General features: G+C 42.1%; 1 protein-coding gene across 2 annotated transcripts in view; it reads left to right on the top strand.

The window, feature by feature from the left end:
• Positions 1–4,031: 4,031 nt before the first annotated feature.
• The window catches only part of BRSK2 (BR serine/threonine kinase 2), a 731,324-nt gene continuing 721,137 nt past the window's right edge, over positions 4,032–14,218 (top strand). Inside the window, exons 1-3 of one of the 2 annotated variants that reach the window (XM_053285867.1) lie at positions 4,093–4,160; positions 12,964–12,999; positions 13,361–13,419. The gene's annotated coding sequence lies outside the window, so the exon portion shown is untranslated. Of the gene's footprint in view, positions 4,161–12,963; positions 13,000–13,360; positions 13,420–14,218 lie in introns of both variants that reach the window. The other variant, XM_053285866.1, reaches the window with a different exon arrangement.

Here is a 14,218-nt window from a genome sequence, read left to right as displayed (position 1 = left end):
TAAATATTTATTGGTTAAATACACTTAGATAGGATAGGAAAGACCTATATCTAATCTAAAGGACTACATAATGGATAGGTAAGGAGAGAGAGATATGTTTCCATCTGCTCTCTAGGAGGAAAGGAAGGATTGTGACTCAGCACAGGAAGTGCTGCAGAGTCAGTTCAGGGGTCATAGAGTAGGAACAGCTAGGGAGACCCTGACTGACTGTCTCTACTCCCAATGCCCCTAGTGGTCATTAGGACAGTTGGTGCAAAGGGTCGATGCACTGGAAGTTCATCTCCAACAGTTCATGGTACTCTTAGATCCCTTCTTTGGTGGATATTCCAGTTTATACCAAAGCAGAATACAACCCTACTCAATTGTGTACTGTTAAAGTTTCTTGGGGAGGTAAAAAGTGTACCTGTACTCCTTTTTTGTATGCAAAAAATAAATAAGAGGAGCTACAGAAGGATGAGTTTAATCAAAAACATGCAAAAGAGGGAAACTCCAAAAGAGTACAGAAGAATATAATATAATATGGAAATGTATCTGTATAGAACCAATTCAGGGGCATGGATCCCTACAGACTGGGACTATCCTGGCAGGTGTTTTATGTTACTACAAGAATCTGTCTTTGTGTCCCAGAAAGCAGCTTGTTGAAATGCATTGGTGTTACCAGAACTGCCTCGAGATGCTGGCTAGACACTTCAACTATGCTTTTGGCTTGAATTAGGGAAATTAGCTTGGCTTGGGGAGCAGTTAAGCTCCAGTATCAATTTAAGCAAGTTTTGGCATATTGGGAAGAACAAGGACACAGTTTAAAAGATTTATTAAGAGTAAAACTGGGGATACAGAAAGTAAAGTGAGTTTGATAGGCAAATGCAATAAATCTTGGCTAGTATTCTAAACTGGAATCTTGGTTGCAATAAGTTTGGCTAAGGTTTTAAACCAGAGCCTGGCTGAAGGCTTGCAGTGAAAAGTGTCTGAAAAGCGAGGAGGGGAGCAGAGAAGGGAGGAAAGAGGCGAGGAGGCTTGGAAGGGCAAGATGTTAGTTTACCTATCCTTCCTGGTTAAGTTGGTGTAGACCTTGCATGTTGGTCTCCTCATGAGTAAGAGGCATAAAGCAGGGATGAAGAGGAGCAAAAGGCTACAACTCATATGTCTGAAAGCCCGTAGGATAGTGTAATACACACACACTATCCAAGCACATGCGCTTCTGAGCAGGGGTCGATATACCTTGAAACATGCCCCGGGGCAGTTCCCAAGCCATTCTGCTTACCCAGAGAGTGACAGATTCCATGTAAAACAAATAAGTTCATTGCTACTTGAATTTAGTCACTCTGGGTTTAGCTTGCCCGACAAAGGTGAGAGTAAGCTATGCTAATGTGTTGTACATGGTGACTAGAGTTGTGCTTGGTTAACTATCTTATGACCAGGATGTCTTCAAGGTGCAAAAAGATTACATGTCTATAGTTTTTTTAGCAGATTTAACCCAGCCTTTGTCTCAAAGCAAGCCCATGTGAGGGGAAGAAAAATAATGAATCACCCTCTCTCTTGCTTTCACCCACAAAGGCTGTTCCTTTAAAACTTTCTTGTTTCTTCAATAGCTTAATCACTGCCTCCACACCCTAACTATGACAGATTTTTAAAAACCCTGGATTATAGTGCAATTCCAGTTAACTCTCCTTCTCTTTACCAACAGAAAAGTACAAAAAAAATCTTCCACGTGCAGCCTACACATGAAGAAGAAGTTTGGTAGAGTAGCTGAGCAATCAAACTTGAGACACATGTTTCAGCATAGCAAGCACTTTTCCCAACTCCCATTGCCCAAGTTAAAAATCCACTCAAGAAGCTTATGCAAAGTTGAAAAGAACAACAAGAACAACAACAAAGTAAGAAAACTTTATTCAGAAATATTACAGATAGTTTTCATCTGAGGCTCTCTCAGCTTTTAGGTACAGGTAAAAAGAAACATTCAGTAGTTGCAAGAATACTTCAAAAAGCACCCTCAGATGATATTGGAGCAGCACACTTTAAAAATCATGGTTACCCAGTTGCAAAGAACATAAATGTAAGGAAATACAAAAAGCACCTTTGAGAGTTTACAGATACTTTTGCAAAGCCCTAGTTGCAGAGCTGGGCACAGGCTAGTGTTTCTTAGCTTAGTTAAATTACAGATAAAACACAATAGAACAGTTGCAAGGATATGCAAGGTACGCTAAAGGAAAAGAAGTTTCTGATATAAATTGACCCTGACTAGCAAACAGTTCCCTAGACTAAATCCCCTTTTCCTTGAAAACTCACCCCTCACCTGATGGGCTTCAAGTATCCTGCAATCCTGTCTTTCAAGGACTCCATGGCTAATCATCCTGTTATATGCCCAGCCTGGCTCCAACTGAACAAAGAGACCCTTCTCTTCCTCCCTCAAAGTCCCACCCTCCGTGTGCTGAGTGGCTGATTCCTAGAGGTCACTGCCTGTCAGTCAGGACAGGGTTCACTTTTGGTTCACTCTTTAGGGAAAAGGAGAGAGTGTTCACTACAAGTTTTGATGAGCTCCTCTCTACTGGGTCCTTGCCAGCCCATTTGTTAGCTTATAATGAGGTGGAACTGTGTCATTATCTATGTTGCTCCTGAAGAGTGCTTCAAACTGTTATCACTGTGAAAAGGGAGGATTTCTTCCCTAAAAGCTTTACCTTTTCGAAGTAGGGTCTGAATAGCTGGGCGTACCTTGCTAACAAAGGGGTGGGAGCATCCTATTTCAGTCTTGTTATCTGTTAGACCAGAAAGCATGCTGCCAGTGCAGCCTATGTTTATTGATCTGTTTGGCCAAATCTTTTGGCTAGGCAGGGAGAAGTTGGGTCTAAGATCATGAGCCCACGATGTAGTGCTGCTGAAACATTGAACAAAGGGGTGCTCTCTGTGCTACTCCTGAATTTGGCATACTGGCAACATTGGAACTATTGAGGCATATTTTCATATTAAATTTTACAGGTCATATACTAATATACGTGTGTGAGAGAGTATTAGAATGTTTAATACATGCAAGGGAGAGGTGCAATTTTTGCAGTTCCTCCTTCTCTCTGCTGCCCCCAAGGTCCTCTGGACATATATCACAGTTGGGGAGAAGTTTCCCCCTTTCCCTTCAAGGGGAAAAGAAGGCACAAAGAATGTTCTTATGCTCGTGCAGTACAACTCAATATGTGAGGGTAGAGTTTTTGTACCTTTTTGGAGTTTGCTTTCTCTTTCTCTCTTCACTGCTGGCCTGGGCATTGCCTCTTTTCCCCCTTCCCTAATCTAGGTTCGAATGCCTGCTGTTACTACCGTATATCAGGCAGCAGCGATATAGGAAGATGCTGAAAGGCATCATCTCATACTGCACAGGAGGAGGCAATGGTAACCCCCTCCTATATTCTACCAAAGAAAACCACAGGGCTCTGTGTGTGCCAGGAGTCAAAACTGACTTGACGGCACACTTTACCTTTTAATCCAAAAGAATGGCCAGTTTCAGTCACCTGTGCAGCTCCTTGGGAGTAAGACTTTATCCAATGCAGCTACATTATGAATGTAAGTATAACAGTTGTGGGCAGGACTGAGCTGAACGGGGGGGGGGCAGGTTTGAGGGGGTGCAAAACCAAACTGGCCTGGTCCGGTTCGAGGCTGCTTTGGTTTTTTGCACACCTCTACTCTCTATGCTGGTGGGCACATCTGTGATTCTCACAATCATGGATGTGCCTGCCATCATGGGGAGAGCTCTTCCCTCTTCAGACAAGCCTCAGCCTAACTGTGAGCGGCAGGAGTGACGTGGCAGGGGCAGGACCTCTTGCCCTTTGCCCTGCTGTACACGGATACAGTGGGGCCCTTTGATAACGTCTGAAGGAGGCTTAGTTTCCCTTCATTTTTAATTTACAAGATACATGCAAAGGCTCACCTCATATTTAAGTGCCTGCCAAAATAAGATATTTATAAGGCATGTGGTAAGCTCCTTTAAGAATATTTGCTGCAGCAGTGGGGTATGTAATTGTGTGAGGTAACTAATAAACTTCAGGTGGGGCAAGCTGAGTCTTTGCAACAAAGTTTAACTATGAGGAGCAATAGTAGTTTCTCTTTTAACTATCAAGAGGCATTAGAGAATGTTTTCCTGAAAAAGCAAAGGTTACCAAAAGTGGTTTTTAAAGAAGGTGAGGTAATTGTGTTAGAAAACCATCTGCAATCTGTTTTTGTTGTTTTTAAACCCATTAATATGTACAGTACACTTTTAATATATATTTTAATCCAGGCCAAAATGGTTATACTAAGATAAGGCTTTTTATACAGGTTAAAAAAAGTTATCGTTTGTGTTGAAAATTTTAAAGTACAGTAGAACTCTTTTTAACCTGTTTCTCGAAATAGTAATGTGGTCTACTCTGCTTTGATATCAGTAGCGAACATCCCATCCACTGCCTTAAGACTTTTTAGAAATTTTAACATTTAAATAAAGGAATGTTATATTTCACACCTGTTCCTTGGCCGCTTTCATCAGCTCTTTCTATGTCCTTTGCAATACATCTTTTTGGGGTATTTCATGTTTCCAGCAATTGTAAACAGAGTTCTTTCAAAGTCTGGGCTGTTTGTAAATTCTGCAGTGTATTCATTCCCCACATGAGCATTTTGCTTCCACTGCAAAAACAATGTATAGTGACAGGGGCATAGCTAGGGAAGAGGGAGTGCATTTTTGCCCTTCTTCCTGGTGGCCCCTCAGAGTGAGGGAGATAATGAAGAAAAATGGAAGGAGTGGAGCTGAAGGGCCCTCAGGATTGGAACTGGGGGCCCCAGCTTCTTTGAATCCACCTGCACAATTATAGCTATACCCCTGTATAGTGAAATCTTTCCCCAAGAAGAAAGGGTTTTTCTCTGCTCTTTGCCAATTATGTGAGTCCCATGTTCTGGAAATAGGGGTGTAGGGATGGACATCCAGAACAAACATCCTGATAACATGTTTCTGTGCTGTTTCTAAAGCAGACCATTGGAAATCTCCAAGAAACTCCATGGATGTGCTTCTTTAAACCATGGGGAATATAAATAACCTATGAAGACTATGGGTAGGTGGTATTTTTTATAGGCCTGCATTAGAAGGCAATTGTGATGCATAGCTGATCTCTGGTGCTGTGGAGCAAAACACTGGTAGCTGCATTATTTTCAGATGTACAGTACATTGCTATTCTTGAAAATCCTAGCCTTAGCAATAAGACAATGCTCATGGTTTGGAGAAGGAATAGAGAATTTTATGGAACAGGCAGTGCCATAAATTGCTGTTATCAATATCAACCATTCCCAGCCTGTAGTAAGTTTAGTCATCTGATAGGACCTTAGCACAGATACTCCCATTGTTTGTGGTAGGGCTTACAAGCAAATTAAGGCAAGAATATACCATACCACTATCACCATAGCTATATGTCCAAGTCAACCTCTCAAACCACCCTAGGCACCTCTCTGATTCCTTTTGTCTTTCTATATGCCCTCCTGAACATTGCTGCTGTAATTGCAAGAATTGGTATGGTGTTTGGATTTAGAATTCATCTTATCTGCACTTCCAGGATCAGGTGAAATGGGTAGCTAATTGAAGGTTGAGGCTCTGCATACAGTTTTGGAGGATTCCTGTTCAGAGTGTGCAGTTCAGCTTTGGACCATAATAGGCATAGTGCTAATGTTTCAGTCATCATAGCCAGGAACGGGACGGCTTCAAACATCACCTTGGAACACCTGTGCTGAACTGCAGCACTGAATTTTATCACATATTTGAAACAGATCAGAAGTGTCAGGTAGCAGAGACATTATAAAACTAACCTCACCATGTGTCTTGATAGTACAGGTGGTTAACTCGCTTATACTGTTGTAATCACTGTAATCCCACCATGAGTTTATGAACATTTACCACATGGCCAAATGTGAGTATATTTGGTTTCACCTTCTTGTGACTACCTGCCTCCCCACATTCATCTCTGAATTTGGTGTCTGGTCTTTACATGTGATTTGTTTCTTGGTAAATGAGTTGGAGTCAATTTTTCTTTTTCTCTGTGGAATGAGAGTAAATGGAAAAAACCAGTGAAGCACCTCTTATATGACCCCTGTCAACTTGTGTCTCACGAGCTATGACTCTATCTGGAGCTACCAAATGTCAGTTTGTATGATTTACCTGGTGAGATTGTCACTTTGACCTGTAATAACAAAGTACAATATTGTTGGCTTGCATGTTATAAAAATGATACACAATGCTCCCATCTAGAAGTCAGAATAAACATTTTACACAGCTCTTTGTCAATTCTATAAATGGTTGCTGTTAATCGATGCTATAAAACTTTCCTTAGGGCCCTGGTATTCAGCCTTTGTACCAGAAAAAGCAGCTTGAGTCTGACATTTTAAATACCGGTGGTGTTTCCTAATGATATAACTCAGACTTTGGGAATTCCTATTAATGGAAAAGCACATGCTGTGCAAAACAAATGTCAAGTTTAGGGTATTTAAAAACACCTTCTGGCACAAAAAGAAAAAAAAGCAATATGATCAGAAACACAAGTATTTGTTACTCTTTTCTGCAGGTAGTTTTAACTGGAGAAATGTGCCCTCATGTACATTCAGTGCCTTCATGTGATATCCATTAATGGGAGTTTTTCATACTGATAAAAGCACAATCTGAATTGAATTTTTTAGGGCTGTGCAGTCATGTTGGTCTCCTGACATGTCAGACCGATATGCTCGCTGGTGGGCATTGTTAGAGGAAGTTCTACCACAATAGCAGGGAGTCTCTGAAAGTAGGAATGATCAGAAGCCCCCCTGCTGTTGTGGCTGAAGAACTCCACTGATATTTGACTTGCCTGTTAGAAACTTTCCCTCACCCTGCCTTCTCCACCTCCCTTTTCCTGCGACCAGGTGGGGGCAGGAGACAGGTTGCCTCATATCCTCTTCACTCCAGAGAGAACATTCAAACAACCATCTTGGCTTCTGCAGTTTCCATTTAAAAGACACTTGTCCCCTTCTGTAAATTTGTCTTTACTTTCCTGAGTGGTATGGGTAGTTCTGTGATTCTCAGCTTTTTTCTCAGCCATAGCTGAAGCCTCAGAAAAAACTACAAACCCCAGAACCATCTGAGCCACTCAGGGATCAAAAAGGAAATTTATATTTTTAAAAATGTCTTTTTAAGTAGAAGCTGCAGAAGGCAAGGTGACTCTTTGAGTGCGCCCTCCAGAGAGAAGAGGGCATGAAGCAGCCTACCTGGTCCCAGCAGAGGAGGAGGAGGAGGAGGAGGAGGAAGGGTGGGCAGGGAGGGGCTAGTGCTCTGACAAACATGTTGGTTCTCTTACCTGACAAGACATGACACAACGGTTGGGAGGAGCCAACATGACCCCTCTCTACAGTGTGACTGTCAGGTCAGGTTGGAACTGAACATTTTGGGCCATTCACAGGCCTAGGCTTATTCATTTATTGCATGAAAAGTACTATATAAATAGTGCAGAGAGAGACACCCTTGATCTGTCAGTCTCTTGGTCTAGACCAGGGCTGCACAACTTCAGCCCTCCAGCTGTTTTTGGACTACAACTCCCATCATTCCCAGCCTCAGTAGCCAATAGTCAGGGATTATGGGAGTTGTAGGCCAACATCTGTAGAAGGGATAAGGTTGTGCCGCTCTGGTCTAGACAGACAGATAGACAAATAGATTTCAGTTACAAATCTTATAAAGTTATAAGATTTATAAGACCAGTCCACCACTGGACTGGTCAAAAATCAATATCCCTCCCTAATTTTGTAATTAAAACACTCAGACCAATTTCGGAGCAGTGGTTTTAAAAACTGCCTTGAATAACAACTATAGTCCAAGTGTTGTTAATAGTTAAAATAGCATTTTACAGATCAGGTCTCAGATGGCATTGACTATAGATCATTAAGGAGCAAGATACTCTTGTCAGCCAGAATCAACAGGCAAGTAATACAGTTATATTCTCAGAAAGTGCTTTTGGATATTTGTGATAGTTTGCTAAAACTTAGTACCATGTATGACTTTTGTGTGACCTCGTGTGGGCTCATGATCATCTTGGAGCCAACGTGCAAGTTTTCCTAGTTCTTGCTCTACAAGACCTGCCACATATTGTGGTGTGTGAGCAGACTCGTAAGACCTTCAATTATTCATTTGATCAGATTTGACTTGCACTGGGTGAGGAGATAATAGATACATGTGGATATTAGAGGAGTTAAGTAAAGTTAGGAGGGAATCTGGACTTTTAAAATTTATTTATTTAACATATTTTATACTACCTGTAATCAGTGTCTCAAGGCAGTTCACAACCAGGTTTTTAAATCCATAATTTAAAATCAAACAGTTAAAAATAAAGAGGTGAATTTAAAATTAAATTAAATTTCAACTAGAAGCCGTACTGAACAAACTGTGTTTTCAACTCTCCCCCCCCCCTTTTTTTAAGGCCATAAGATACAGTGCAACTCTTATTCCAACAGGGAGTGCATTCCACAACTTCAGGGCAACTATTTTTTAAAAAATGCTTGCCTCAGAGTCACTGCCAGGTGATTTGGCAGTAGCTACAGACAAACTTCTTCTGACAATCTGATTAGGTGGCAGGGTTCATGACGAAAGAGGCATTCTCTTAAATACCATGGGCCCAAGCTGTTAAAGGCTTTATAGGTAATAACCAGCACTTTAATGGGTGTAAACTTTGTGAGGGGGGGCAGCAAGGCTCTAGAATTTTGCGGGAGGTACCCTTCCCCAGTTGCCAGGGATTTTCAGCAGGCTCACAGCTTCATCAGCCAGTCCCTGTGTCTTGTCTTCATAATCATTCAGCAAGTCCCTAAGACGCACACTACTATCTTGTTTATAGGTTTGTTTTTTAAAAAAGGATAAGAAGGGAATGATCTCTTCAGGTGGCAATCCTTGTCTGTGAAGAAACAATGTTGAGACTGGAGGAGTCTAGGGCAGGGATGGAACGCCTGGTAGGGATGTGCACGGAACCAGCAGGTGTTTGAACCTGTTCATGCACACCCCTAATGACTGGCAGGACTGGTCAAGGCATCACAGAGGGATCTATCCACCGATCAGGGCCTCAGAAGGTCTGCCCTGCCTAAAAGAGAGGCAATTATTTTCTGCTTCGGGGAGTTGGACATAAGAATCTGAGTTCATCCGATAGCACCAGTTGGAATAAATACATTCAGTGGTGTGGAAGAATTCTAGTATTGTGTACAAGGAATAAATTCATGCTTTTTGTTCTCTCTCTCTCTGCTAAATTACTCTTTGGTGCTCTCTTGGACTAGCTATAGTTATTTTGTTTTATTTCATAAAGCAAAGTTGTTGTTTCTTTTAAGTGCAACTGGACAAAATGGGCAGTTCCAGGAAAAGCAACAACCCTGCAGTTAAAAATAATAATAATAAATGTCAATGTTTAAAAATAAAAAATGTCAAACCCAAATTCTACAGAAAAGCATCTTTTTTGTTGCTTTTGTTATTTGGCACCTAAATAACTGAAATACAAAGATGGAAAGACTACAGTGTTGTTTGTTAAAGGGAATTTGAAGTACTGTGAAATGTCTGGCAGGAAAAACGCATGCCCAGTTTCTCATTTATAGCCAGTGCTCTTACCCTGACAGAGTATGAAAAATTATGGTCCAGTCCATCTACTTAAACCTGACAATTATGGTCTAATCCATCAGAAAAGCTTACCTCAGTACTAGAATCTGACAGAGTAATAAAAATTTATGATATAGTTCATCCTAAAATAATACTAATCAGAAAAGCTTTCCTTGGTACCAGAATCTGACAGAGTAATGAAGAATTATGATCCAGTCCATCAGAAAACATTACTGAAAAATACAAAAATCTGACCAAGTAATGAGAAACTATAATCAAGTACATCAGAAAACATCGCCCATGGAAAAAGCTTACCCCAGTATTGAAATGTGCATGGGTGTGTAAAATTTCAGTCTAGTCCATCATAAAACATTACCCATCAGAAAAGTTTGCCCTGGTACTCAAATCTGAGAGGCTAATGAAACATTACATTCTTGTCCATCAGAAAACATTACTGGGTGAGAAAATCTGATGTGGTAAGAGATTGGGCTCCTTGGAGGAAGTGTGGGATATAAATGTAAAAATAAATAAATACATACATAAAAAATTAAATATATTCTTGTCCATCAGAAAACTTTGCTGGGTAAGAAAATAAATATGATGGGCTAAGAAAAATTTCACTATGGCAGCGTTGGGCTCATGAGATTCGGTGCCCTGAGCAGATTATTAGATGTCTAGATCAGCTGGGAGGGCTCTGCTCCATGTGCTGACACCTGCTGAAGCCCATTTGTCAATCATGTGGGACAGAGCCTTCTGAGCTGTTGTTGCCCCCAGACTGTGTAACTCGCTCTCAGCTGAGACCCACATGGCTCCCAACCTTTAGGAGGAAACTTAAGACTGCCCTTTTTATCAAGGCTTTTGGCCAATGAGCTGTCCTTTGCTCCTTTTAAACTTTCAAGCTGTATTTGTTCTGTTTCCTTGTTTTTATTGAATTGTTTTTATCTTGTTAACTGTCCTGGGGTCTTAGGATGAAGGGCGGTCTATAAATATAATAAATCATTGGGGGCCCATGCCCCATGGACCACTCTCTGACACTCTTGATATCTGTATTGTTCAAAAATTGAAAGTCATGCAAAAGTTGTATTATGTTAGCTAAGCTGATATAAAAAGTGACTGAAATCAGCATGGAAAGTACAGCTGTGTCGTCATGTTGGTCCAACAGACATGTTGGACCCAACGTGCTCTCTGTCAGGAGTTGTTGGAGGAAGTTCCACAATGGAAGTGTAAGAACCCAACCTTCCCCTGGGTATAGTACTTGGTTTGGGCTGGTGGGTGTGGTGAAGTGGCTAGTCTGCTGTGAGTAGATCCAGAGGGAGACAATGACTGGATGGATGTCTAACGCATGAGACAGAACCAGCCCCAACCCCTTGCTTAGGTGAGCAGATGGTTACTTAATTGTTTTCCTTGGTAGAACACAGGAGGGATTTACCATTGCTTTCTCTCATGCAGTATGAGATGATGCCTTTCAGCATCTTCCTATATTGCTGCTGTCCAATACAGTACCAGCAGGGATTCAAACCGGCAACCTTCTGCTTGTTGTTCAAGCATTTCCCCGCTGCACCACTTAAGGTGGTGGTTATTTAATTATAGGACTGTAATTCTTGAGTTTGTCTTGTGGGCTCTTCATGGAAAGCTGCAAGTAAAGTGCTTGAAAATAGGACAGCTGGATCAAGCCAGCAGTTCAAACTGGACAGTTGTTTTACTTTCCTTCTTCCCAAAGTGGATTGGATCAGTTGAACTTTTAAAGACAAAAGGGGGGAGTGAGAAAGACATGTAAGAACTATTAAGTGAAATGTTTCTGTCAATGAATATTTTCATAAATATAGGTATAACTTGTTTAACTTTTAATGTTCTCTTGCAAATTCCATTGCTGTTTGGGCCCTTCAGAACCCACATGTTAGAGTAGCAGGGAGCCTTCAACTTTGAGGAGCTTTCTTGCTGTTGTTGCAGAATTCCATTGGTGGTCAGACATGTCTGTCGGACTCCCCCTGCCCTCTCCTCCTCTTCCTCTTTTATCTGGGACCCAGATAGTGTTAGAGGCAGGGGACAGATTGCCTTGCTTCATTCTGGAGGGAGCACTGCACTAGCTGTTGGCTTTGTTGGTGTGCACCAGCGGCGGAGGCGAGCGCGCGCCGCGAAATGTGCATGCGCGCCGCCAGCTTTTTCTACTTTAACCCTTTGCAGACAACAACAGTGGCAGGGGCGGCAGGGAGGAACTCTGCCGCCCCAAGAACATTTTTGGGAAGTCCAGCACCGAAGGGGGAAGAGCGGTGGGGGTGGGGGGGTAAGAACTACCACCACCCCCTTAAAGACACACTCCCACCCCCCCGCCGGACCACCGGAATTCTAGACTGGTCCGGAGGCCTTTTCTATGGCCCTGGACCAGTCCGTGCACACTACTACTTTCTTCTCTGGTGCAGGGAATATTGGTAGAGAGAGAGTGGTTTCTTTAAGAATTGACTTCCTGGTTGTTGCCAATCTGACAGTTGGATGTATACGAAGTAGGGTTTGAGCTGAGGCATCCTACTGTGTTTGTTTGTATATCTGTTCTTCTTTTGTACATCCCGCTCTCCAAATAAGATTTTGTTGGAGCTCATGATGCCTCTTTGTGTAACTTGAATTTAATACTTCTGCATTAGTGCTTTCAAATTCCCATTTCTGAAGGTTTTCTCCCTTCTACATAGGCTTCAAAATATCATGGAAAATAATTCTAAGCAGCAAAGCATGTACACAAGGAAAATCCTCCAGTGTGTTGTAGTGACATGCTACATGCATGGATTGCCATCACATCTTTTTGCAGTTCCAAATCTTATTTTTTTTAAATTTTGTAATAAAGAGTTCCTTGTTTTTCTTTATTGTGGGGAGGGAACTTGAGCTTCAAATCTGCAGGTATATATAGTATAGTACTAGGGCCCTAATGGTGCAGCGGGGAAATGACTTGACTAGCAAGCCAGAGTTTGCCGGTTCGAATACCCGCTGGTATGTTTCCCAGATTATGGGAAACACCTATATCGGGCAGCAGCGATATAGGAAGGTGCTGAAAGGCATCATCTCATACTGTACGGGGAGAGGCAATGGTAAACCCCTCCTGTATTCTACCAAAGACAACCACAGGGCTCTGTGGTCACCAGGAGTCGACACCAACTCAACGGCACAACTTTACCTTTATCTTTACCAGGGACAGGCTGTCATGTAGACAGCATAACCATATAGACTAATAAGCCCTCACTTTCCCCAGATTTGGGCTAGTTTCTTGCCTTTTCTCCAGGGAACTAAGAACTCTATGCTCCTGAATATAATGCTTTTATTATAATGGATTTGGGGTCAAACAGTTACTCAGTGGGAAAGTAACTTTCCCATTGTGTATTGATTTCTAGGGATCAAACTTGGTGCCAATAGGAGCTTTTTCCAAGGTAAGCAGCAGTCATATGGGGGCAACCTACAGGTTGAGACTGGGGAAGGCGGGGGTGGGGGTTAGAGTTAAAGCCTGCCTACTACCACTCTGTGTTTGTAATCTGCAGGGGTCCTGTTCTGGATGTTTTTGACTAAAGAAAAAACTAAGTTAATAAGGCTAAAAGTGCTTTAAACATTATGTGTAGTTTGGCCTGGAAGTATTTACTAAAAATGCACCTTGGATATTGTACACAAGAGCTTGCATTCTACTGAAAATTTAAATGCAGGATTTCCAGAACAAGATTTTTTTTTTAAACTAGAGTTGTTCACTCTTAAGTTGAAAGAATAACACAAATCTCCCACCCTTCCCTCTTACAATAGGCTGGCTTTTACCCTGAAAATGCATGGAACCTCTTGAAGAGGCAGGGACACTACACTTGGTATGTGTAATTTTGTTTTATGTTATAACACATTTTAAGTGAATGCAACTAAAATGTTTATTCTTTGTTAACAGTTAAAGCACAAGTTCTGTATTGAGTATTTTAAAATGTTGTGTATATATATTTAAAAACCTTCTAAACTACATTTCTTCTATGACAGGGCACTGTTTTGTGTTAAGGGAGCATAAGGAGATGTCTCTGTATGTGTGTGCAAGGGTATGGATTAATGGCAACATTCAGTGCCCTTAAATTGCCAAAAAGTAGTGTATTCTAAGAACATTTATTATCTTCTCTCTATATATAACTCTCTTAGATGTACTTGTTGCTAATCCCATGCATGGCAGCTCTCACGAGAGTTTGCGAGCGAGATGCCGGGCGGGGGTGGGGGGAGAAAACAGGCAGGCTAATGGATGGCCAAGAGAAAGTGGTGGTGGGGCCAGAAGTGGCTGGGGAGGTGGGAAAGCGGCGGAGGGAGGCAGGAAAGCAGCAGTGGGTGGGGGAGCAAGAAAGCGGTGGGGTGGGTGTGGGAAAGCAGTGCCCCAAATGGGCCAAGAATGGGGGTAGAGCTGAGGGGGAGGGAAGGGGAGAGAATCGGGGAGGGCCGAGAACAAGGGACGGGGGCTAAGAAGAGGGGAGAGCCAAGAGGGATGGGGGAAGGCTGAAAATGAGGGGGGGGGACTAGAGGTGCAGATGCTCTGCGCCTGGGCCAGCTTGTTGTTGTTGTCATTTTTATTGATCTATATAATTCTCTTAGACGTACCCAACCCATAGCTAATCCCATGCGTGTCAGCTCTCACAA

This window comes from Hemicordylus capensis, chromosome 1, assembly GCF_027244095.1.
Source record: "Hemicordylus capensis ecotype Gifberg chromosome 1, rHemCap1.1.pri, whole genome shotgun sequence".
In the NCBI taxonomy this organism is placed as follows: domain Eukaryota; kingdom Metazoa; phylum Chordata; class Lepidosauria; order Squamata; family Cordylidae; genus Hemicordylus; species Hemicordylus capensis.
Note: the sequence above shows the minus strand (reverse complement) of the source record. Positions and strands in the feature narration are given on the sequence as shown.